General features: G+C 38.5%; 1 protein-coding gene across 4 annotated transcripts in view; it reads left to right on the plus strand.

The window, feature by feature from the left end:
• Positions 1–23475, plus strand: part of RAD51B (RAD51 paralog B) — an 802721-nt gene that overhangs the window by 109075 nt on the left and 670171 nt on the right. The gene's annotated exons all lie outside the window — the stretch shown is intronic.

Genomic DNA, 23475 nt, shown 5'->3' on the forward strand with positions numbered 1-23475 from the left:
GAGATGGGGTCTCGCTCTTTCACCTAGGCTGGAGGGCAGTGGCACAATCTCGGCTCACTGCAACCTCCGCCTCACACGTTCAAGCGATTCTCTTGCCTCAGCCTCCAGTGTAGCTGGGATTATAGGTACGTACCACCACACTTGGCTAATTTTTGTATTTTCAGTAAAGATGAGGTTTTACCATATTAGCCAGGCTAGTCTTGAACTCCTGACCTCAAGTGATCCACCCACCTTGCCCTCCCAAAGTGTTAGGATTATAGGCGTGAGCCACTGTGCCCGGCCAAGTGTTTTAATTTTTAGCTCCTATAAATAAGTGAGAACATGTGAAGTTTGTCTTTCTGTATCTGACTTATTTTACACAACACAGTGACCTTCAGTTCCATGCATGTTGTTGCAAATGACAAGTTCTCATTGTTTTCTTATGGATGAGTAGCATTGCATTGAGTATATGTACCACATTTCTTTATCCATTCATCTGTTGATGGATACTTAGGTTGTTTCTTTTCTCTTGTTGCTTTTAAGATCTTTTTGCACTTTTTTGCCATGCATAAATTTTTATGTTGTAAAATATGTTTATATTTTCTTTTATTATGTCTAGATTTTGAGTCATAGTTGAAGAGGCTTTCATTGCACTGAGGTTAGAGAGGAAGGCAATCATGTTTTCTGCAATTATGCATATACAGTTGATCCTCATTTCTTGTAGACTTGGTGTTTGTATATTTGCCTCTTTGTCAGAGTTTTTTCTTTTGTAACACCCAAATTAATGATCTTGTTGCTTTCATGGGTCATTTGTAGACATGTGCAGAGCAGTAAAAAATGGATTCACTAATGTGCATGTTCCCATCTGAGGCTGAATAAAGTGATATCTACCTTCTTGTTTCACCTGTCATATTGTAAACAAGTGTTCTTTTTATCGGGGATGCCACCCCTCCCAAAGCACATGGTCTGAGAGTGTGGAAGAATAGTTTTCCAAAAGAAATAGGGTATATCAGATACTACATGTTCTCACTTCTAAGTGAGAACTAAACATTGGGTATTCGTGGACATAAAGATGGGAACAGTAGACACTGGGGACCACTACAGGGGGAAGTTAGAGGGTGGGCAAGGGTTGAAAAACTAACTACTGGGTACCATGCTCACTATCTGCATGATGGGATTATTCGTATTCTAAACCTCAGCATCACGCAATATACCCTTGTCACAAACCTGTGCGTATATACCCCCGAATCTAAAACAAAAGTTGAAATTATGGTTTATAAAAGAAATGGGGTATGTTTATCAGAAGAGAAGGGGGATTAGGTGTCAGTCAGAAACAACTGTTTATTGTAATACCTGAGTAAGCTTTTATTGGATAGATTTGAATTGGTGAATGAATAAATTGGGTCTTGGAGAAGGGAAAGGGCTTGAATGAGTGCTTTCAGAATAGGCCTTTTCTTTTCTCAGAAGTACCAGCAATAGCTTCCCATTTTTTCAGAACTGATTCCTCTAGCTTTATTGGCTTTTATCATCTTTGCTGGAGGGAAATGACATTGGGTTAAGTATTGAGTGTGAAGGAAGATAGTATGAGGATCTTGTTTGCCTGCAGCTTTAGTCCTGCCTGCTAGACCTACTGCCCTTTAAAGACACTTGAAGGGCCTTGCCCCAGCTTTCCTTTTGAGTTTTAGGGGGCAAAAGTGTGTCATTCTTTATAAGAGTTGGATTTATAAGATTGTATATCAAATTACATACACAAGAGTTTAATTTTCTTTGTTAGTATTGTCTAAAGTTACAACATGTAAATAGTCTCTGTCCTTACTTTCTAAGCCTGCCAGTACAAAAAAATTAATATTTCCTATTAGAGCCTGAAGCTTTTTTCCTCCCTAGCTCTTATTTAGGGAGAATATATAATTTAAATGTTTGAATAGGAATAGAGGAAGTAGCCAAACACTTTTCAATAGTCCAGTTAAAATACACAATAACACATGTTTGAAGTAAATCTTTGGAAGAAAGATTGGAAGATCCTGGATAAGATAATATATCATGTGCCACAAAAGCATGCCCTGCTAAGTAAAAGTGGGAGGAAGCAGTACATAGTCTATTAGAGGGTCAGAGATCTTTAAATAGAAGTTTCTCTGGCAATCTGATTCCCATATAGATAGCTGAAGGCTCAAAGAAATTTTCAAGCTTGCTAGAAATTTCCATCTGCTGGCTTTTGTGTTGAGTTAAATGCCGTCATATTTTACTGCTTCATACATTTACATTAACACTTTCCCTTTAAATTTACACAAAGGATTTTTGTTTTGTCTTGTTTTGTTTTTGTCTTTTTTTGAGACTGGTTTCACCTTGTCTCCCAGGTTGCAGTGTAGTGGAGCTCACAGTTCACTTCAGCCTCCTGAGTACCTGGGACCACAGGTGCATGCCACCACTCCTGGCTAATTTTTGTATTATTTGTAGAGATGGGGTTTCGCCATGTTGCCCAGGCTGGTCTCGAACTCCTGGTCTCAAGTGATCCTCCTTCCCTTGGCCTTCCACAGTGCTAGAATTGCAGACGTGAGCCACAGTGCCTGGCAGTAATATATTTTTTTATTAGAAACATAAGAACCCACCTCAAAGCTTGGGCTTGGAAGTCTATGGAGGCTTTATTCATTTTAGCCACAGACATGGATAAGAGGCAGTCTAAGTTAAATGTGTGCACTTTGGTACCAGGCCAACCTGAGTTCTAACCAAATTTTTCATGTTTTAGATGTGTGACAAGTTAATCTTTCTAGGCCTTACTTCCCTCGTGTATGAAGATGTTATTATTAATTAATTCAACAAATATTATTAGTTACTCTTCTATGTGTTGGGGTATTCCAGTGAATAAAATAATGACAGTCTTTCCCTTTATGCAGTTTCCATTTTAATAATAGAGGAGGGGGGGTGGGGGAGGCAATATAAAGGAATTGTATGTTAAAAATAATAATTGCTGTAAGCAGAGAAAAGTAGAGCAGGGTAAGGAGATACTGAATATGGAAGAAAGGAGGTGCAGAATTAGGATAGTCAGGGTTGGCATCATTGAGCCAGTGACATTTGAGCAAAAACTTGAATGAGGTTTTAAAAGGCTTGCTCTGGTATTGCTGAGTTGAGAATAGACTGTAGGGCATTAAGGATGAAAGAAGGGAGAATCATTAGGAGGTTTTCCTAGTAACCTAGGCAACAGATTTTGTTAGGCTGTTCTTGTGTTGCTATAAAGGAATACCTGAGACTGGGTAATTTATAAAGAAAAGAGATTTCATTGGCTCATGATTCTGCAGGCTGTACAGGAAGCATGGCACCAGCATCTACTCAACTTCCACGGAGGCCTCAGGGGAGCTTTTACTTATGGTAGATGGCAATGAGGGAGCAGGCCCATCACATGACAAAAGCAAGAGCAAGAGAGAGAGTAGAGGGTGAGGTGCCCAACACTTTTAAACCACCAGATCTCTTGAGAACTCACTAGCGTGAAGACAGCAGCAAGCCATGAGGGATCTGCCCCTGTGACCCAAACACCTTCCACTAGGCCCCATTTTCCATGGTGGGGATTAACATTCAACATGAGATTTGGGTGGGAGAGTATTCAAACCATATCACAGATGAGATAACTTAACGAGTATTATCAGTGAAGATGGTGAGGAATGATTGAATTTTGTATATATTTTTGAGATTGAGACAACAGGATTTCCTGATGATTTGAGTGTGTTAAGTGAAACAAAAAGGAGCCTATGTTTTTGGCTCAGGAACTGAATGGATGGAACTGTTATCAGCTGACAAGAGGAACACTGTGGACAGAGCAGATTTTAGGGGGAAGATCAGGAGTTCATTCCTATGTGTATATATTGAGTTTGAGATGTCTGTTTGGCATTCTTGCAGAGATAATGACATCTACCAATAGGTTGGTTGTGATGATTAAATATGGTGAATGTAAATCACTGAGCACAGAATCTGACGTAATTATATCTGTGAGATCAGATAATGTATTGCTATATGAAACAAGAATAAGAGATTGCAAAAGGGAAAAAGAGCTCACAGAATGTGATAGAAGAAAATTTTAAAATGATGAATGGGAAGATAAGATTGAAGAAATCTCCCAGAATATAAAAGCCAAAGAAATGTAAAAATATTACAGAAATATTAAAAATGATGGAGAATCTACTCAGGAGGCCCATCTCCTTTCTACAAAGACTATCAGAGAGAGAGAGAGAGATCAAAGAAAACAGAAGGGGAATTTTTTTTTTTTTTTTGAGATGGAGTCTCACTCTATTGCCCAGGCTGGAGTCCTGTGGCATGATCCCGGCTCACTGCAACCTCCGCCTCCCGGGTTCAAGCAATTCTTCTGCCTCAGCCTCCCGAGTAGCTGGGATTATGGGCATGCACCACCACACCTGGCTAATTTTTGTATTTTTAATAGAGATGGGGTTTCACCATGTTGGCCAGGCTGGTCTCGAACTCCAGACCTCAGGTGATTCGTCTGCCTTGACCTCCCAAAATGCTGGGATTACAGGTGTGAGCCACTGTGCCCAGCCAAGGGAAATAATTATCAGTGAAATAATGCAAGAAAAATTTCCAGAATTAAAGGACATCTGTTTCTAAATTGAAAGTGCTCAGCACCATTAATGAGGGGGAAAAAGACGTATTACCAGGACATTTCAGAGTGCAAGAGAGTAAAAACAAGTCACAAGGAAAGAAACAGGGATTAGTGGAGTGTCAGACTTAACTCAAAAGTAACAATGAAAGCTAGTAGACAAGGAAGCAATACTTTCAAAGTGCTGAGGGAAAATTATGACAAACATAGATTTCTAATTCTAACCAAATAGTCAATCAATTATGAGAATAGCCTACAGATTTTTTTTTAGTATGCAAGGTGCCAAAAAATTTATCTCCTATACATCTCCCCACAGGAAGCTATTGAAGTATATGAAAGAAGGCATGAAATCTAGGAAAATGGGGAATGTAACACTGGAGAGAGAGTGGAAATTTGCAAGATGATGGTGAACAAAAAGTCCAGGATGACAGCTGAGTAGCAAGCCTAGGGATGACTAGTACAGATTGGAGCAAGAAGGTGGAAACTCCAGGGAAGATGTCTGTACAAACCGAATTAAACTGATGCATGTGTCTGATTATTCTGAAAGAGTTTCATAGTTTGTTAAGAGAGTTAGGGAATAAACTGTCCCTAACTTAAGGGAGCTTACACTGTAATAAGGGGTACATGCAAGTAGGCAGGCAATTATAGTATTCTGTGAAGTTTTGTAAAGTTTAGTACTGTAGGAAACCAGAATATGCCTCCCCAAAATATGAAGGATTCTCGAGCTGAAAACAGTTAAGATGCAGTAGAGCTCTCTGCCTAAAAGCAGGACACAGATTTACAGATTCACAGAGAAAAAAGTCTTGCTGTCCTCCCTCCTCCCTTTCTCCCCTAAAGACAGGATGTAAATTCTTTACTGGAAAAAAACCCTTTATCATCTCAGAGACGGCGCCAGAGGAATCTGCAAGCCGACTTTACTCCATTAGTGCCTTCCATATATTTACCTTTCCACGGTTTCCCACCTCTGGAAGTCTGGGACTGCTTTCCTTTGCCTTGTCACTTCTCTAAAATTTATTGTTCTTTGTTGGATATACTATATAAGCCAGACTCATAAACTACTGCCTTGCGTTACTTTTCACTGAGGGCTTTTCCTGTGTGATATGCACTGCACACGTTAATAAACCTATCTGTTTTTCTCTTGTTAATCTGCCTTCTGTTATAAAAGTCTGTGCTAAGGACATACTTAGGAGGGTTGAGGAAAAAATGCTTTTTCTCCCCTTCAGTTCTCTGCTACTAGATCCCCCATAGTTGGAATGGAGGCTCAGAAACCTAGTATTTAGCTCCTTTGAGCATCTGTAATTGAACTGGCAAACCAAGAGCTTGGGGCTGTTGGGTTAGCTGAAGAGTAGTTTCTGCCTTATTCTAGGAAAGAAAGCTTTTTTTTTTTCTTTTTCTTTTTCTCCAGGGAATTTATTTTGGTTTAAAGAATTTAAAGTTCATTTATATTTATAAGCATTTATCAGTTTTTATTTTAGTATTTATGGTGCTATCATGTTTATAAGAATATTTTGTTTTTAAAATGACTAGAGCAGTACAAAGGAAAAAACTTTAGTTGTTAATTTTAGATATGAAAAGCAACTGAATTTCTTATGTAATAATTATTTTACCCCCCCCAAGATATGTTTTCTATACTCCATTGACTTATGCCAATAAAGTAATGTTCTTCCAATTTAAAAATGGATTTTTTTCTTGTGGATTTTTTTTTCAACTCTAACATTATTTTGTTGTTGGAGATTGATTAAAAAATACAAATTTTACTGTTTAAAGAATGTTGCCGAATTAGTTATAAATCTATTTCATATTTGCATTTTTCTTTTATATGCTCATATAAAATGTAGCAGTTTGTATCACATCAATATTTCTCTCCTATAAATATGGTTTATGGTTATGTCTAATCTCATTTCTCATTTGGCCAGTTAATATATGCACAGATAAATGGCCCATAAAGAAAACCTTCAAGAGGAGAAAAAGCTAATCTAAATGCATATTATTATTTTAAAGTTCTAATACTGTGTATGATTTTATGAAGATAAGTTTCTATAATATGTGGTCACCTAGGGGTCTGAGAACATTAGTTAATCCAGTCAACAAACATTAATGGCATATGTGCTGTATGACAGGCTCTGTGCTTGGTCTTAGGAATATAGGACAAGTTAGGGCATCATTCCTATCCTCCAATAATGCTTAGTCCCCAGAAAAAAAATTGACATATAAACAAGTAGAGGTGGTAATACAGAAGATTAAAGGTGCTATAGATGATATTTACCAATGAATAAAGAGAGAAGGTCATCTTAAGAAAAGAATGTAGTAAGAAGAAAGAAATGGAGATATAGAACATTTGAGGAAATGGCAGACATTTATTTGTATTTGGTTGTAGCATAGAGTAATGGGGAAGACCAGGGAAACATTGAGAACCATCTCATAGAGCAGGCATGCTACATGCTGGAGTTTAGTCAGTTTCTTCTGGAACAGTATTTCTCAAATATGTGTGATCATATGAATCACTGAGAAAGTTTGTAAACAAACAAACAAAACCAAAAAACCCCAACAGATTCCTGAATTTCACCCCAGACCTGGGAAATCAGAGTCCTTAGAGGAGGGCTAGGAATCTGTATTTTGTTATGTTATGTCATGTCAGACAGGGTCTCTCTGTTGTCCAGGCTGGAGTTCAGTGGTACAGTCATAGCTCACTGCAGCCCTGAACTCCTGGGCTCAAGCGATCCTCCTGCCTCAGCCTCCAGAGTAGCTGAGATTACAGGCATGAGCCACTGTGCCTGGTGGAATCTATATTTTTAACAAGAGCTCTGGTAATTATTATTGTAACCAATGTATTGAACAAGTACAACGTATTAGGGTATAAGCAAGTATTTTTCCCTCAAACGTTCTAGTTGATATGAGACTTTCCCTTGGCATCTATTAATGAAAGCAAGGATATAACCCACAACTTTCCTATGTGCATGTGCATATGTGTGTGTGCACATCATACACACACATACACATATATTTTGTTACTAAACAGTCTAGGCCAGGATAAAATTTAGGGAATTACAGCAGGTCCTCAAATAATGTTGTTTTGTTATAACGTTGATGACCAAAAAAAAAAAAAAAACCAAAAAAAACTGAAAAACAAAAACAAAAAATCCCAGTTCCCAACTGGTGCCACTCTCTCTGTGGAATTTGCACATTCTCCCCATGTCTGCATGCGTTTTCTCCTGGTACTTCAGTTTCCTCCCCTGTCCCAAAGATGTGTGCACTGGGTGAATTAGCGTGTCTACATGGTCCCCGTTTGAGTGTTTATTTGTGTGTGTGTGTGTTAGTGTGCTCTGCGATGGGATGGCATCCCCTCCCTGCTCAGTTCCTGCTGTGTGCTCTGACTACCAGGATAGGCTTTGCTTTCAGAAATCTGCTTCCCTCATAAAACTGAATGCCTTTAACAGCACCTAAGTCACCTCTTGAATGCTTTGTTGCTTAGAAACTTTTTACACCAGATACCCTAAATCATCTCTCTCAAGTTCAAAGCTCCACAAATCTCTAGGGCAGGGGCAAAATGCTGCCAGTCTGTTTGCTAAAACATAGCAAGAGTCACCTTTACTCCACTTAACAAGTTCCTCATCTTTATCTGAGACCACCTCAGCCTGGACCTTATTGTTCATGTCACTGTCAGCATTTTTGTCAAAGCCATTCAATACATCCCCTTTTCTCTTTTAAAGTAGACAGATCATGCCAGTGTTGAAGGGATATGTTTCCTTTTTTTTTTCTTTCTCTCTCTTTTTTTTTTTTGAGACTGAGTCTCACTCTGTTGCCACACTGAAGTGCAGTGGTATGATCTAGGCTCACTGCAACCTCCGCCTCCCGGGTTCAAGCAATTCTCCTGCCTCAGCCTCCCAAGTAGCTGGGACAACAGGTGTGTGCCACCACACCCAGCTAATTTTTGTGTTTTTAGTAGGGATGGGGTTTCACCATGTTGGCCAGGCTGGTCTCGAACTCCCAACTTTGTGATCTGCCCACATCGGCCTCCCAAAGTGCTGGAATTACAGACGTGAGCCACGACACCTGGCTGAGATATGTTTTCTTAACACTGGGCAAAGAATGTCAGTTTATATAGCTCACTGGACAATTTACAGATCCTGAGGTCAGGGATAATAGTAAGTACGGATTGTGAAAACCTTCAGTAACTCATAGATTTTAGCCAATGACATGTTACAAAGTATTTTATACTGTTATGAAGTATTTTATATTATTTACAGTAAATAATACTGTAATATTATTTCCTATGAGTCATCCTATTCCTGTTATTTAAGCAGTGCTCAAGATCACTATGGTTCATATCCATGAATGTATTTCAGGGTAGAATAATTCTTGAATCTTATTTATAAAATATACTATTGACTTTAAATGAAAACTGCTCATTTAAATAGGACACCTTATGTACCTTGGACATGAATATTTGTTTTTTTCTCTTTGTCATATTTTATATATTTATGGGGTTCATGCGAGAGTTTGCTGCATGCATAGAATGTGTAATGATCAAGTCTCCATCATCATGAGTGCTTATCATTTTTATGTGGTATCATTTCAAGTCCTCTCTTCTAGTTACTCTGATATATACATAATATTGTTACTAAGCATAGTCACTCTGGTCTGCTATCAAACATTAGATCTTGTTTCTTCTATCTAACTATGTGTTTGTACCCATAACCAACTTCTCCTGTCCTCTCCCCTTGAACCACCCTTCCGAGTCTCTGGTTATCTGTTGATCTCTTCTCTATGTCCATGAGATGAAGGTTTTTAGCTCCCACATGTGAATGAAAACATGTGGTATTTGTCTTTCTGTGCTGGGCTTATTTTGCTTAACATAATGACCTTCAGTTCCATCCATGTTACTTCAGATGACATGATTCATATATATATATATACACACACACACACACACACACACAATGAAATACACACAGTGAAATGCACACACACATATACACATTGTATTTCGTTGTGTATATATCACATTTTCTTTATCCACTCATCAATTGGTGAGCACTTACGTTGATTCCATACCTTGGGTGTTGTGAACAGTGTTGTGATAAACATGTGAATTCAGGAATCCCTTTGATATGCTGATTTCTTTTCCTTTGGATAGATTCCCAGTATTGATATTGTTGGGTTGTATGGTAGTTTTAGTTTTCTGAGAAATCTTCATACTGTTTTTCCATAGCAGTTCCTAATTTGCATTTCCACCAACAGTGTATAAGAGTTCTCTTTTCTCTGAATCCTTATCAGCATCTGTTGTTTTTTATATTTTCAATAATATCCAGTCTAATCGGGGTGCTTTGATATCTCATTGTGGTTTAATTTGCATTTCCCTGATGGTTAGTGATGTTGAGCATTTTTGTTCCTATTGGCCATTTGTATGTATTCATATATTTTTGAGAAGTGTCTGTTGATATCCTTTGCCCCTCCACCCCACTGGCTTTTTTTTGAGACAAGATCCTGCTCTGTCAGCCAGGCTGGCTGGAGTGCTGTGGCATGTTCATAGCTCATTACAACCTCGAACTTCTGGACTTAAGTGATCCCCCCTGCTTAAGCCTCCTGAGTAGCTGGGACTATAGGTGCATGCTTCCATGCCCAGCTAATTTTTTTATTTTTCCTTTCGTACTGATGGGTTCTTTCTGTGTTGCCTAGCTGGTCTCAAACTCCTGACCTCAAGTGATACTCCTTCCTTGGCCTCCCAAAGCACTGGAATTATAGGCGTAAGCCACTGAGGCCAGCCCCTTTGCTCATTTTTAAATGATATTATATTTTTACTGTTGAGTTGTTTGAGTTCCTTGTATATTCTGGATATTAGTCCCCTGTCAGATGAGCAATTTGCAAATATATTCTCCCACTCATGAGGTTGTCTCTTCACTCTGTCTATTCTTTTGCTATGCAGAAGTTTCTTAGTTTAAGATAGTCTCATTTGTCTATTTTTGTTTTTGCTGCCTGTGCTTTTGAGATCTTAGTTGTAAAATCTTTGCCCAGACGAATGTCCTGAAAAGTTTTCTCTATGCTTTCTTCTAGTAGCTTTATATTTTTGGATCTTATGTTTAAGTCCTTAATCCATCTTGAGTTAGCTTTTGTATGTGGTGAGAGATGGGGATCTAGTTTCATTCTTCTGAATAAATATATATATATAATATATTCAGTTTTCCCAGCATCATTTATTGAAGAGGGTGTCCTTTCCCCAATGTATGTTCTTGGGGATTTTGTCAAAGATCAGTTGGCTGTAAATATGTGGATTTATTTCTGGGTTCTCTATTCTTTCTCATTGGTCTATGTGTCTGTTTTTACACTAATGCTATGGAATTTTGGTTACTATAGCCTTGTAATATGTTTTGAAGTCAGATGGTGTGATACCTCCAGCTTTGTTCTTTTGGCTCAGGATTGCTTTGGCTATTCAGGGTCTTTTGTGGTTCCATACAAATTTTAGGATTGTTTTTTCTATTTCTGAAAAAAATGACATTGGCATTTTGGTAGAGATTGCATTGAATCTTTACATTGCTTTGGGCAGTATGGTCATTTTAACAATATTAATTCTGCTGATCCATGAGCGTGGGTTGTCTTTCCATTTATTTGTGTCCTCTTCAGTTTCTTTCATCAGTGTAGTTTGATTTTTTTTGGAGATCTTTCACCTCCGTGGTTAAATTTATTTGTAGGTATTATATGTATTTTTGTACTTTTTGTAAATGTGATTGCCTTCTTCCTTTCTTTTTTGACTATTTCATTATTGGTGTCTAGAAATGCTACTGATTTTTGTGTGTTTATTTTGTATTCTGTAACTTTACAGAATTTATCCATTCTGTGAGTTTTTGGTGGAGTCTTTTGGTTTTCCTAGTATATAAGACCATGTCATCTGCAAAGAGGGACAATTTGATTTCCTCTTTTCCAATTTGGATGCCTTTTATTTCTTTCACTTGCCTATTCCTCTGTCTAGGACTTTCAGTACTATGGTGAATAGGAGTGGTTAAAGTGGGCATCCTTATCTCGTTCTGGTTCATAGAGGAAAGACTTTCAACTGTTCCCCATTCAGTGTGATGTTAACTGTGTATTTGTCATATATAGCCTTCATTATTTTGAGGTATGGTTCTTTTATGCCTGGTTTGTTGAGACTTTTTGTCATGAAGAGGTATTAAATATTGTTAAATGCTTTTTCTGCATTTATTGATATGGTTATATGATTTTTGTCCTTCATTCTGTTGATATGATGTATCATGTTTATTGATTTGCATATATATAGCTTTTTTTTTTTTTCCCTTGAGGCAGGATCTTGCTCTGTTGCCCAAGCTGCAGTGCAGTGGTGTGATCATGGCTCACTGCAGCCTCGACTTCCTGGCCTCAAGCAACCCTCCCACCTCAGGCTCCTGAGTAGCTGGGACCACAGGTGTGTGGCACTGTGCCCAGCTAATTTTAAAATTTTTCTGTAGAGACAGAGTCTCCCTGTGTTACTTAGGCTGGTCTTGAATCTTGGGCCCCAGCAATCCTCTGGCCCTGACCTCCCAAAATGCTGGGATTATTGGTGTGAGCCACCATGCTTGGCCTATTTGTGTATATTGAACCACCTTATATCCTTTGGAGGAATCGCACTTGATCATGGTATATTATCTTTCAGATATGCTGTTGGATCTAGTTTGGTAGTATTTCATTGAAGACTTTTCCATTTACCTTCAACAGGGTTATTGGTCTATATTTTTTTGTTGTAGCTTTGTCTGGTTTTGGTATCAGGGTAATGCTGGCCTCACAGAATGAGTTAGGGAGAATTTCCTTCTCTTTTAACTTTTTGGAATAGCTTGAGGAGGACTGATATGAGTTTTTCTTTATACATTTGGTAGAATTCAGCAGTAAATTTATTCAGTACTGGGCTTTTTTACTGGGGAGACTTTTTGTTTCTGGCTCAATCCTGATACTCATTATGTTCAGATTTTCTATTTTTCCTGATGCAATCTTGTTGGATTGTATTGATATGGCTCCAGTGAATGGAGGAACACCGCAGTTCTTGGTCTCTGGCTGATTTAGATAAAATGACATGGACGCATGTGGAATGGTTTTAAGGAGCGGAGAGTTTAATAGGCAAGAAAGAAGGAAGATGCTCACCCATACAGAGACAGAGGGAGGGGGTCTCTGAGAAAGAAACCATGTGTGTGGTGGTGAAGTAGTTAGTTATATTAGCAGGCTGGAGGGGGCGGTGTCTGATTTGCATACAACTCAGGGATTGGTCTTACCAGGTGTGTCATTCATGCAGCCCGTGAAAAACCTGGCCCTCCCACCTTAGTCCTTTAATATGCAAATGGGGGTCACCACTATGTCTTGAACACATGTGAGTTATCTGGAGGCGGCCATGACACTTGGTACTTGTGGTGACAAGGAGAAGAGGGCGAGAATCGCCATGTTGGCCATGTTAGCCATGTTAGGTGGACCTAGTTTCTAATCGTCAGAATTTGCATATCGAAACTTGCCATCCTGGCTCTTCAAGATGCATTTTCTGTTAGAAAAGAAATGGTTTGGGGGTTGCTACTTAGAGGAAAATTTCCACCGAGAACCTTTACCCTTTCTACCTGCCTAAAAATTATTTCTTAGTAACTCCTGTATTAATGTGTTTCCAGGAATTTCTCCATTTTCTCTACGTTTTTTACTTTCCTAGCATGTAGTTCATAATAGTCTCTGATGATCTTTTGTACTTCTCTGGTGTCAGCTGCAATGTCTCCTTTTTCATTTCTGATTTTGCTTATTTGGGACGTCTCTTCTTTTTTTGGTTAATCAGGTTAGTGGTTTATCAATTTTGTTTATCTTTTCCAATGACCATTTTGTATTGTATTTTTAGTCTCTATTTCATTAGTTCTGCTCTGATCTTTATTATTTCTTTTCTTCCGCTAATTTTGAGTTTGCTTTGTTCTTGCTTTTTTAGTTTTTGGAGGTGCATGTTTAGATTGTTCATTTGAAATTTTTCAGTTTTTCTGATGTAGGTGTTTATTGCTATGAACTCCCCTCTTAACATAATTTTGCTATGTCCCACAGGTTTTGGTATGTTGTGTTTCCATTTTCTTTGTTTCAAGAAATTAAAAAAAATTTTATCTTGTTTCTTTCATTGACCCAGTGGTCACTCAGGAGCATGTTGTTTAATTTCCATGTATTTGTATAGTTTTCAGAGTTCCTCTTGGCATTGATTTCTAGTTTTACTCCATTGTGATCTAAGATACTTGATATGATTTTAGCTTTGTAAAGATTAGTTTCATAGCCTAACGTATGGTAAATCCTGGAGAATTTTCTATCTGCAGATGAGAAAAATTTATATTCTACAGATGTTGGGTAACATTTTCTGTACATATCTTTTAGGTCCATTTGGTCTAAAGTCCTGTTTAAGTCCAATGTTTGTTTATTTTCTGTCTAAATGATCTCTTTAATGCTGAGATTGGGATGTTGAAGTCCCCTACTATTATTGTATTAGAGCCTATCTTTTTCTTTAGATCTAGTAATACTTCATCTATGCATATCCTCTTGCTGGATTGATCCCTTTATCATTATATAATGACCTTGTCTTTCTGTGTTTTTTTTTTTTTTTAAGAGATAGGGTCTCAGTATGTTTTCGAGGGTAGTCTCGAGCTCCTGGCCTCAAGTGATCCTCCCACCTCTGCCTTCTGAGTAGCTGGGATTACAGGCATTGTGCCCAGCCCCTTTGTCTTTTATTATTGTTTTTGACTTAATGTCTGTTTTGTCTGATATAAGTGAAGGAATTTCTGCTCACTTTTGGTTTCTGTTTGTGTGGAATATCTTTTTTCATTTATTTACTTTGAGTCTATATGTGTCTTCACAGGTAAAGTGCACTAATTATAGGCAGCACATAGTTAGATAATTTTTTTTAAAAAAATCAATTCAGAGAGTCTGTATCTTTTAAGTGGAGAATTTAATCCATTTATATTCAAGGTTATTATTGAGGTTTTGTTCCTTTGTGTTGTTAATGTTTGCTGGTTTTCTATGGTGGTATCATTAGAATTTTTTGTCTTTTTCATTTGTGTATTGCTTTACCAGTTAGTGTTATATTTTTGTGTGTGTATTTTGTGTGTGTGTGTGTTTTCACTCCCTTGAGCATTTCTTGAAGAGCTAGTCTAGTGGTGATGAATTTCATCTGCTTTTGCTTGCTTAGAAAAGACTTTATTTCTTCTTTATTTATGAAGGATAATTTTGCTGGACATAGTATCCTTGGGTGGCAGTTCTTTTTTTTTTTCAGCACTTTGAATATATAATCCTATTCTCTCCTAGCGTGTAAGGTTTTTGCTGAGAAGTCTGCTGTTGATGTGGGCTCCTTTATAGGTGACTAGACATTTTCCTCTTGCTGCTTTAAGACTTTTTTCCTTGTCATTGACTTTATACAGCTTGAATACAATGTGTCATGGAGAAGACCTTTCACACTGGATCACTGGTCTTCCTGTACCTGGATGTCTAAATCTCTTGGTAGACTTGGGAAAATTTCATCTATTATTTCATTAAATAGGTTTTTGAGCCTTTTTGTTCTCTTTTTCCTTTTGAGGATACTGATAATTTATATATTTGGTTGCTTTATGGTTTCCCATATATTATGGAGACTTTGTTCATTCTTTTTTATTCTTTATTCATTTTTTTTTTGGTCTGGCTGGGTTATTTCAAAAGGCCCATCTTCAAGTTCTGAGACTCTTTCTTTTGCTTGGTTTAGTCTATTGTTGATGCTTTTGAGTGTACTTTGTATTTTTTTCAAGGACTTCTTCAGTTCCAGAATTTTGGTTTGTTTCTTTTTTGTTCTACCACTGTGGTAAACTCCTCCTTTATTTCCTGAATTGTTTTTCTGATTTCTTTGTATTGTTTTTTGAAATTATCTTGTATCTCATTGGGCTTCTTTAGTGTTATAATTTTGAATTCTGTTTCTGGGATTTCTTTTTTTTTCTTTTTTTTTGAGACAGAGTTTTGCTCTTGTTGCCCAGGCTGGAGGGCAATGGCACAACCTTGGCTCACTGCAACCTCTGCCTCTGGGTTCAAGCAATTTACCTGCCTCAGCCTCCTGAGTAGCTGAGTTTATAGGCGCCCACCACCACTCCTGGCTAATTTTTTGTATTTTTAGTAGAGATGGGGGTTTCACCATGTTGGCCAGGCTGGTCTCGAACTCTTGACCTCAGGTGATCCACCTGCCTTGGCCTCCCAAAGTGCTGGGATTACAGGCATGAATCATAGTGCCCGGCCCAGCATTTCTTGAATTTCTTTTTATTGGGATATGTTACTGGAGAATTATTATGTTCCTTTGGAGGTGTCATAGTTCTTTGCTTTTTCATGTTTTCTATGTCGTTGTGTCGACATCTGCACACCTAGTATAATAGTTGCTTCTTCTAATTTTTTATTTTTTTAATTTTTCTTCAACTTTTGTTTTAGATTCTAGGGGTACATATTCAAGTTTGTTACAAAGTTATATTATGTGATGCTGGAGTTTGGAGTACAATTGAACATGTCACCCAGGAAGTGAGCACAGTATTCAATAAGTAGTTTTCAGTCTTTGTCTTCCTCCCTCCCTCCTACTTCATGTATTTTCCAGCATCTGTTGTTCCCATCTTTATGTCCATGTGTACCCAATGTTTAGCTCCTGCTTTTGGATTTTCTTTCATAGGAGATGTATCAATGGTACTCGTTGAGTGCGCTCTTTGGCTTTGATTCTGGGTGCATTCAGTTGTAGTCTCTGTATGATTTCTTTAGCTATACACAATATCTGTGTTATCTGTGATTTCCTCCATGGTTTATGGCGTGGTTATCAGTGGAGTGTATAGTGAAGTTTGGTGGGACAGGAATGCTAGGTAGGTCATTCTTTGGGCCTTATTGGTGGCAGTGGTGGGCTGAGCATACCTGTTCTTAGGCCCCAGGACAGTGTGCAGTGGCACTAGTTTTAGTGGGACCAAGAGATTCAATTCTTGGCTCCCCCATGGCTTGCTCAGATGTTGAGGTGGTGGTGGCAGAGGTGGGGTGGGCAGGTGAGCAAGTTCTCAGGTCCCTGGGAATTTGGTATGGTGTGGGCAGTGGCAGCAGCTGTGATGAGAAGACCCTCTGGGCCCCAAGTAGTATGCGCTAATGTTGATGGTGGCTGTGTTGCAGGGTCACCATCCACAGCCCCAGACACATAGCTCTTAGACTTGTCCACTCTTGGCGGCAACAGTACTGTACTGCTATGCTGAGGAGGGGAGGGACCTCATGTTCATGTATGAGTCTAAGCATGGAGGCCACACCACCAGTGGGGGCACAGTTACTACTTACAGCCCCAAACAGGCAGCCCTCCGGCTTGTCCACCCCCAGCCCCTGGCAATAGCAGCAGTGGCAGTGGCTGTAGTGGTATGCAGAGGAGGAGAGAGGCTCCTGCTGTATATGTGTAAAGCTGAGCACAGAGGCCACTCATTGGTGCAGGCAGGGTCACTGCTTCCAGCTCCAGACAGCTATCATGCTTACCCATCTGGGCTCCTAGTGACAGCTACTGCTATGGCAACATGCAGAGAAGGGAAGGAGATCTTTCTACTGGTGAGCTTGAGCGCAGAATTTGTGCTGCCTTTCCGGTAGAATGCACTTTTGGTACACTGTAACTTTTTGGCACACTGCACCATTCCCTGAGGAGCATTGTTTTCTATGGACTAGAATACTGGGGACCTGGAGCACCTTTGAATCCAGCCGGTGCTATGCTGCTGTAGCCATTTGGGTCAACAGTGGAGTTGTTAGTGGGAGATCCCAGAATGTGGAGATACGTGGCCTCTGATTTCCAGGTCAGGATGCAGTCCTATGACAGCTGTGCTCTCACATTGGTGCTCTGCGGTAGCAGCTTAGGCCTTGGGGGTGTGACTGACCCAGCATGAGTTCCTTGTCTGGTGCAAAGCCCTTGTGTGTCTCCAGATGACCACCCTTGCTAGTGTCAGGGTTTGTGTGGGTAGAGGAGCTCTCCCATGGTTTGGATTGCAGCAGTCCACAGTGGGGACATGGATTGTTAAGGTTCTCTCACTTACCCTTTCCCTGTGATAGTGAGTCCCTTGGGGCTCATAGCTGATCTTGGCTGAGTTGGTCACTTGCTTCCTTCTCCTTCTTTGCCTCAGGTGTTTCCTGTGACTAGAGCCTGTTGGACACTAGCGTTCTCTTCTAGATGTTCTATTTGAGGTGTGATTATTTTGATTACCTATTAGTAATTTTGGTTCTTCTTTCTGGAGAGGGTGAGTGTCCAATCTCTCTAGTCAGCCACCTTGAATACATCTCTGCTGAGGAGTTCAGGAAGAGCAGGAGCTACCTCCGTGCTCCTGCCGAGTCAGGCACTGCCTATACCTTTAATTCTACCAGAATTGAAGTAACATAATTTGTCTACTTTAGGGTAATAAGTAAAGTCAATATACACCTGACTACAAAGCTTCGTAGACTATCAACATGAGTTACTTCTAACTTGGTTGTCAGATGTGAAAGGAAATGGGTTCATTGTATCTGATGCTGCCATTAGACCAAGCTGGCACCATAGAAGACCTGGAATTTGTTAATACTGCTTAACTTTCAGATTTCCTGGTACAATCAGGATGAAGGGAACTGTAACCACTAGGTGGCGCTTTTTAATTAGAAAACTGTGAATACTTCATTGCTCACTAGGATCCTTGTGGCCTACTTAGCAAAGCAATTGCCTGTGAGAACAGCTGGTGGCAGTCTTTAAGATGCAGATTTCAAATAGGAGAGAAAGGAAGAGATAAAGATAAAAAGAGAGGAAAGAAGTGGAAGGGCAAGAGAAGAGAAAAGGAGAAAGTAAACAGGCATATTGTGAAGGAAGTAGTAAAATGCCATCAATAATTAGCTCAGGAAAGTGGTATTTATGGCATTTGTTGCTTACCATTGTTTCATTTCTTTATTTATTTGACACCTATTTAATGGGAATTAGGAATTCTGGCTGAGGATACAAGGTGCTGTTTCTACCCTCAGAGAGTTGATAGCTAAAGGGAGTTTAAAATATCTGAACTTAAAATCTTGACCTCCCTCCTGTAGAGTATGTTAAATAATATGTGGAAGAATACCTTTTATTTTTAGTTTTATTTGTTTCATATTCTCTATTTCATTCCCCTATCAGAGAAAAGAGTTTCTGGAGTACTCTAGTTGACATAATTTGAAAATTAGCCCCTTGAGGGCAGGGAGTGTATATTATTGAGGAATCTGGAGCATGTTGTTCAATCTCTGACTCTTATTGGTGGGGGGAATGTCCATACATTGAATGAATGGTAGGATCAGATGGGAAACCTCAGCAAGGTGTCTCCTGGTTATAGTCTACAGCCTTCCTGGCTCTTTGTAGAATTTAGGCTTCTGACTTTGAATGCTTTCCTGACAGCACCATACTCTCCTCTGCTATATAGCACACCATCATATTGCCTGTTTACAAGGCATTTGTGTTTCTCCATAGTGATGAATTCTTTTATGGTAGGGTCTTTTCTAATTTAATTTATTTATGTAGTTTCAGTGTTCAGTAGGTGGTGAGTGCTCAATAAATTTTGGTTAAATGAATGAATAAAACTGACTATAGTGTACTTGGTATAAGATAGATTTGTATAGGAATCCTTTCGGAGAGAGTTAATTTTTGGATATGCCAGGAAGACCATCCTTTAACTTTTTTTACGTATGTGAGGATGATTAGGCAATTACTTTGAGTGTAAGATATCTTTAAGTTAAAGATATATCTTTAACTTTCAAAGATAACCAGAAGATATACCAGTTGTACGCTAGAGATGGATTTGTAGTGCCAATTCTACAAATACAACTCTTAAATTCTTATTTTTATTTTTTGGAGACAGTCTTGCTCTCTTGCCCAAATGGCAGTGCAGTGACTCCATTATAGCTTACTGCAGCTTTCAACTACTGGGGTTGGGTGATCTTCCTGCCTCAGTGTCCCATGTAGCTAGGACTACAGGCACATACCATCATGCCATGCTACTTTTAAAATTTTTTTGTAGAGATTGGGGTCTTGCCATGTTGCCCAGGCTAGTTGTAAATCCCTGGCCTCAAGGGATCCTCCTGCTTTGTTTGGCCTCCCAGTGTTGGGATTATAGGTGTGAGTCACTGCTCCTGGCCAATTCTTTTAAATTTTAAAGTGGATTCTGTTGCATTGTCTTAGATAAATAGCCCAGCTGCAGTCTTCTTATTTCTTATTTCTAAAATAATAGGCACTGATGACATCTATTATTTGCTCCTTCAGGATCTAGGACCTGCTGAGGACTTCATCTTTTAAGATGAGCATGAGAACTAAGACAAGGTCAAGTAGAGTAGTAAAAGATGGGCAGAGAGAGATTTCACTATGGCAGAATTCTACTACACCAGAGGATAACGTCAGTAGGCTGACATCTATTTGTTGAATGCCAGAACTTTCATATTCAAGAATACATATGAGAAAATAGATGTCATTTTTTTAATAGACCTTTTTGTAAAGGTCTATTTTATAAAGGACACATTATAAAAAGCCTTCAGAAAACAAAAATTTTAACAACTTTTTGAGATATAATTTACATACTATACAATTCACCCTTTTAAAGTACACAATTTGGGGTTCTTTTTTTTTTTTTTTTTTTTTTTAGCATATTCACAGATTGTGCAACAATCACCACAGTCTAATTCCAAAACATTTCACCATCCGAAGAAGAAACCCTGTACCCAGGAGCAGCCACTCTCTCACTCTGCATTTCCATCTTCCGCCAGCCCTCCGAAATCACTGTTTTCTATCTCTATAGATTTGCCTGTTCTGGACATTTCATAAAAGTGGAGTCATGTGTTCTTTTGTGACTGACTTCTTTCATATAGCGTAACATTTTCAAAATTAGTGTTGCAGCATGTTATCAGTATTCTTCATTCCTTTTCATTGCCAAATAATATAATGTTGTATAAATATAACTCATTTTGTTTATCCATTTATCGGTTGATGGACATTTGGTTTATTTTCACATTTTGGGTATTATGAATAATGCAGTAATAAGCATCCATGTACAAGCTTTTGTTTGGACATGTTTTTATTTCTCTTGGTTATATCCCCAGGAGTAGAATTGCTGGATCATATGGCAACTCTGTGTTTAATATTTTGAGGAACTGTGAAGCCACTTTTCCAAAGTCCTACCAGCAGTGAGCTAGGGTTCCAGTTTCTCCATATCGTCACTAATACTTGTCATCTTTTTCTTAAAAATTACAATAATCCTTGTAGTGCTTGTGAAGTGGTTATGTCATTGTGGTTTTTATTTGCATTTTCTAATGGCTAATGATGTTGAGAATTTTCAAGTGCTTAGTGACCATTTGTATATCTCTTTTGGAGAAATGTCTATTTAAATCTCTTGCCCGGTTGTAATTGGGTTGTCTTTTTATTATGTGTTTTAAAGAGCTAATTTTATATATTGGATACAAGACCCTTAATAGATATTTGATTTTCAAATATTTTCTCCCATTCTGTCCTTTTACTTTCTTGATGATCTTCCTTGAAGCAGAAATACGTTGTATACACATATATGTAAATGTAATATTTTAGCATAATGAAGTAAAGTAGTTTAGAAGTATTTGCAGTAGGTTGCCATGAAGGGGATAACAGTTATCTTTTATTGAAATTCAATGCTGAGCCCTAAATCCATATGTAATACAATTATGAGAAGTCGAAAAAAGGACAGAAGCTGCCAAGAGTGAAACATAATGTCCTACCACACATAACACACCTTCTTCTTCCTGTCTTTGTGATATCCTAGTTACAAGCTAATTAGGGAAATGATAGGGATCGGGGTAGTGAGAAAAGAATAGTTGTTTCCTTTGTTGTCTCAAGTAAGATATACTGTTAGAGATATAGCTAAAAATAAAACCAGCTGGTTCTAGCAGAGATGACAATAATTCTACTTTTGTCAAATCACCATCAGAGAGATCTCCTCTGTTAATCACGTTGATTAACATCTCGTGCTGCGAGCTGTTCTCTTTCTTTTACTTCAGGTATAGTGGGAGTAACCCATTGGCAAGAAAAACTTATATTTCAGTGGTGAGGGGAAGGTAGGTAGAGAAAATGAAGTGTGTCTTTGACACAGTATGAATGGAGGTGCTCCCCATTGGGAACTGAGCAGGTAGACTGTGTTGATGGACATGGAGTAACACACTGGGATGGTTGCGGCCACTTGCCTGTCTCATTGGTCCGTCTCTCCCAGTATTCCATTTGAGATCCTTACCACAGCTTCAGGTTGATATTGAAATACAATGGTAATAGTGAGGGTATTTTAAAAGTGGACTTTAAAGCTGAGTTACGTTAAGAAATGGGCATATCTGGCAAGTTACAGGCACAGATAAGTAATTTTTTTTTTTTTGCATTAGGGGTTTGAAATAGTGCACTGATGGCCTTTTGAGGAAGATGTCCACCTTCTCAAGGTTTTTCTGTAGAATGACTTATCAAAATCCATATGGATTCCTGACAGGCTTTTCAGCTGGATTATGTGAAAAGGTGTGGGTTTTGTAAAGAGGACTGGCATGTGCTCCAGTGTGTTTCAGTTTTTAAATTTTCATTTTTTACAGTGTGAGAACTAATTCCAGACTAATTAAACATTTATATGAATAGTTCTCTAAGCTTTGCTTCTTAACGTGTAACTGTTAAGCCTTCTGGAATAACAATGCAGTTGTCCCTTAAGAAAGGTTCTTTATATTGATGTCACGTGACAGGTTTAAATTCTTCAGGCACTTTCTCTTCTGGTTCCTCTCCACACCCAGAGAGAGTTTTAGATAATCTTGTGCATTGAGCAGAATCAAGAGATGAGTCAGGAAAGTTTTCTAACAAATAATACTTTTGACGGAGGCCATACAACATGATTTCGATTCTGAAGTGACAGTAACTGTCAGTTTTGCTCCTTCAAGTGGATGGACAAATTTGTAATCACGAGCATATTGCATAATGGTGACATAATTGAGGGCATAGGCCTATCCTTTAGAACATAGCCCCTAAGAGAATTGTGTTTCGTACATAATATAAAGATATGTTAAGGTGGTTGTGAAACTCCTTGCTGTCAAATAGTAGGGGCTTCTCGGTCATTTTGTGTATAGTTTGCTTTGTAGATGATGCTGTCTTTCAGTAGAAAACAGTTGATGTCTCAATGTCGTATTGGCATCTGTGGTTGAGAATAGCTCAAATACGATTAAATTGAACTTGTATGTGTGATAGTGTGTGATAGTGTGCTTACCCAGACGGACTCCTTAGCACTGTATGACTCTCGAGAAAATGGTCTCACTTAACAATTTCATTGCCACCTAAGATTTTTATTTAGCAGCTGAGGAAGTGAAGTAGTGACTTATACTGATTTGCCATCTAGAGAGATAATTGGTAAACTTGGGCCTGAGAAAGGAAGAGATCTGTTATGTAAGAAAAATACTGATCAAAAGAACAATATTTATTGTTGTTGTTGTTGACCAGCTCTGACTGTGAAACATTTAAAGCATCTGGTCTCTAATTGGCGAGACTAGTTGAAAAATAATCATTTGACATTTAGCACTCTGCTAGGTACCTGGAAATTAGAGCACATAAGAAATAATTTCATATCTTGAAGTACTTATATTAGGGGGAAGAGAGACATACAGGCAGATATTTTTTTCTGATATATTAGATAAAGGCTTTACTCTTCCCCATCCCCTCCCCCCGCACACAATGTGGAAACACACACAAACAGGAACAAAAAAGGGATTACGAAGTTCATTTTAAATACATGAACGTACCCAATTTGTAATATGTGTCATCTTACTCTAGGATGTGAACTTTAAAAAGGTAGAAGCCAAATTGTGCATGCTTTTGTAAAGCTCCTTTCATAAACTAGATAGTATATATAAAATTGACAGTAGGAAGTGAAATACTAATTCCTTTT

Source organism: Mandrillus leucophaeus, unplaced genomic scaffold, assembly GCF_000951045.1.
Source record: "Mandrillus leucophaeus isolate KB7577 unplaced genomic scaffold, Mleu.le_1.0 Scaffold448, whole genome shotgun sequence".
NCBI classification, from domain to species: Eukaryota; Metazoa; Chordata; class Mammalia; order Primates; family Cercopithecidae; genus Mandrillus; species Mandrillus leucophaeus.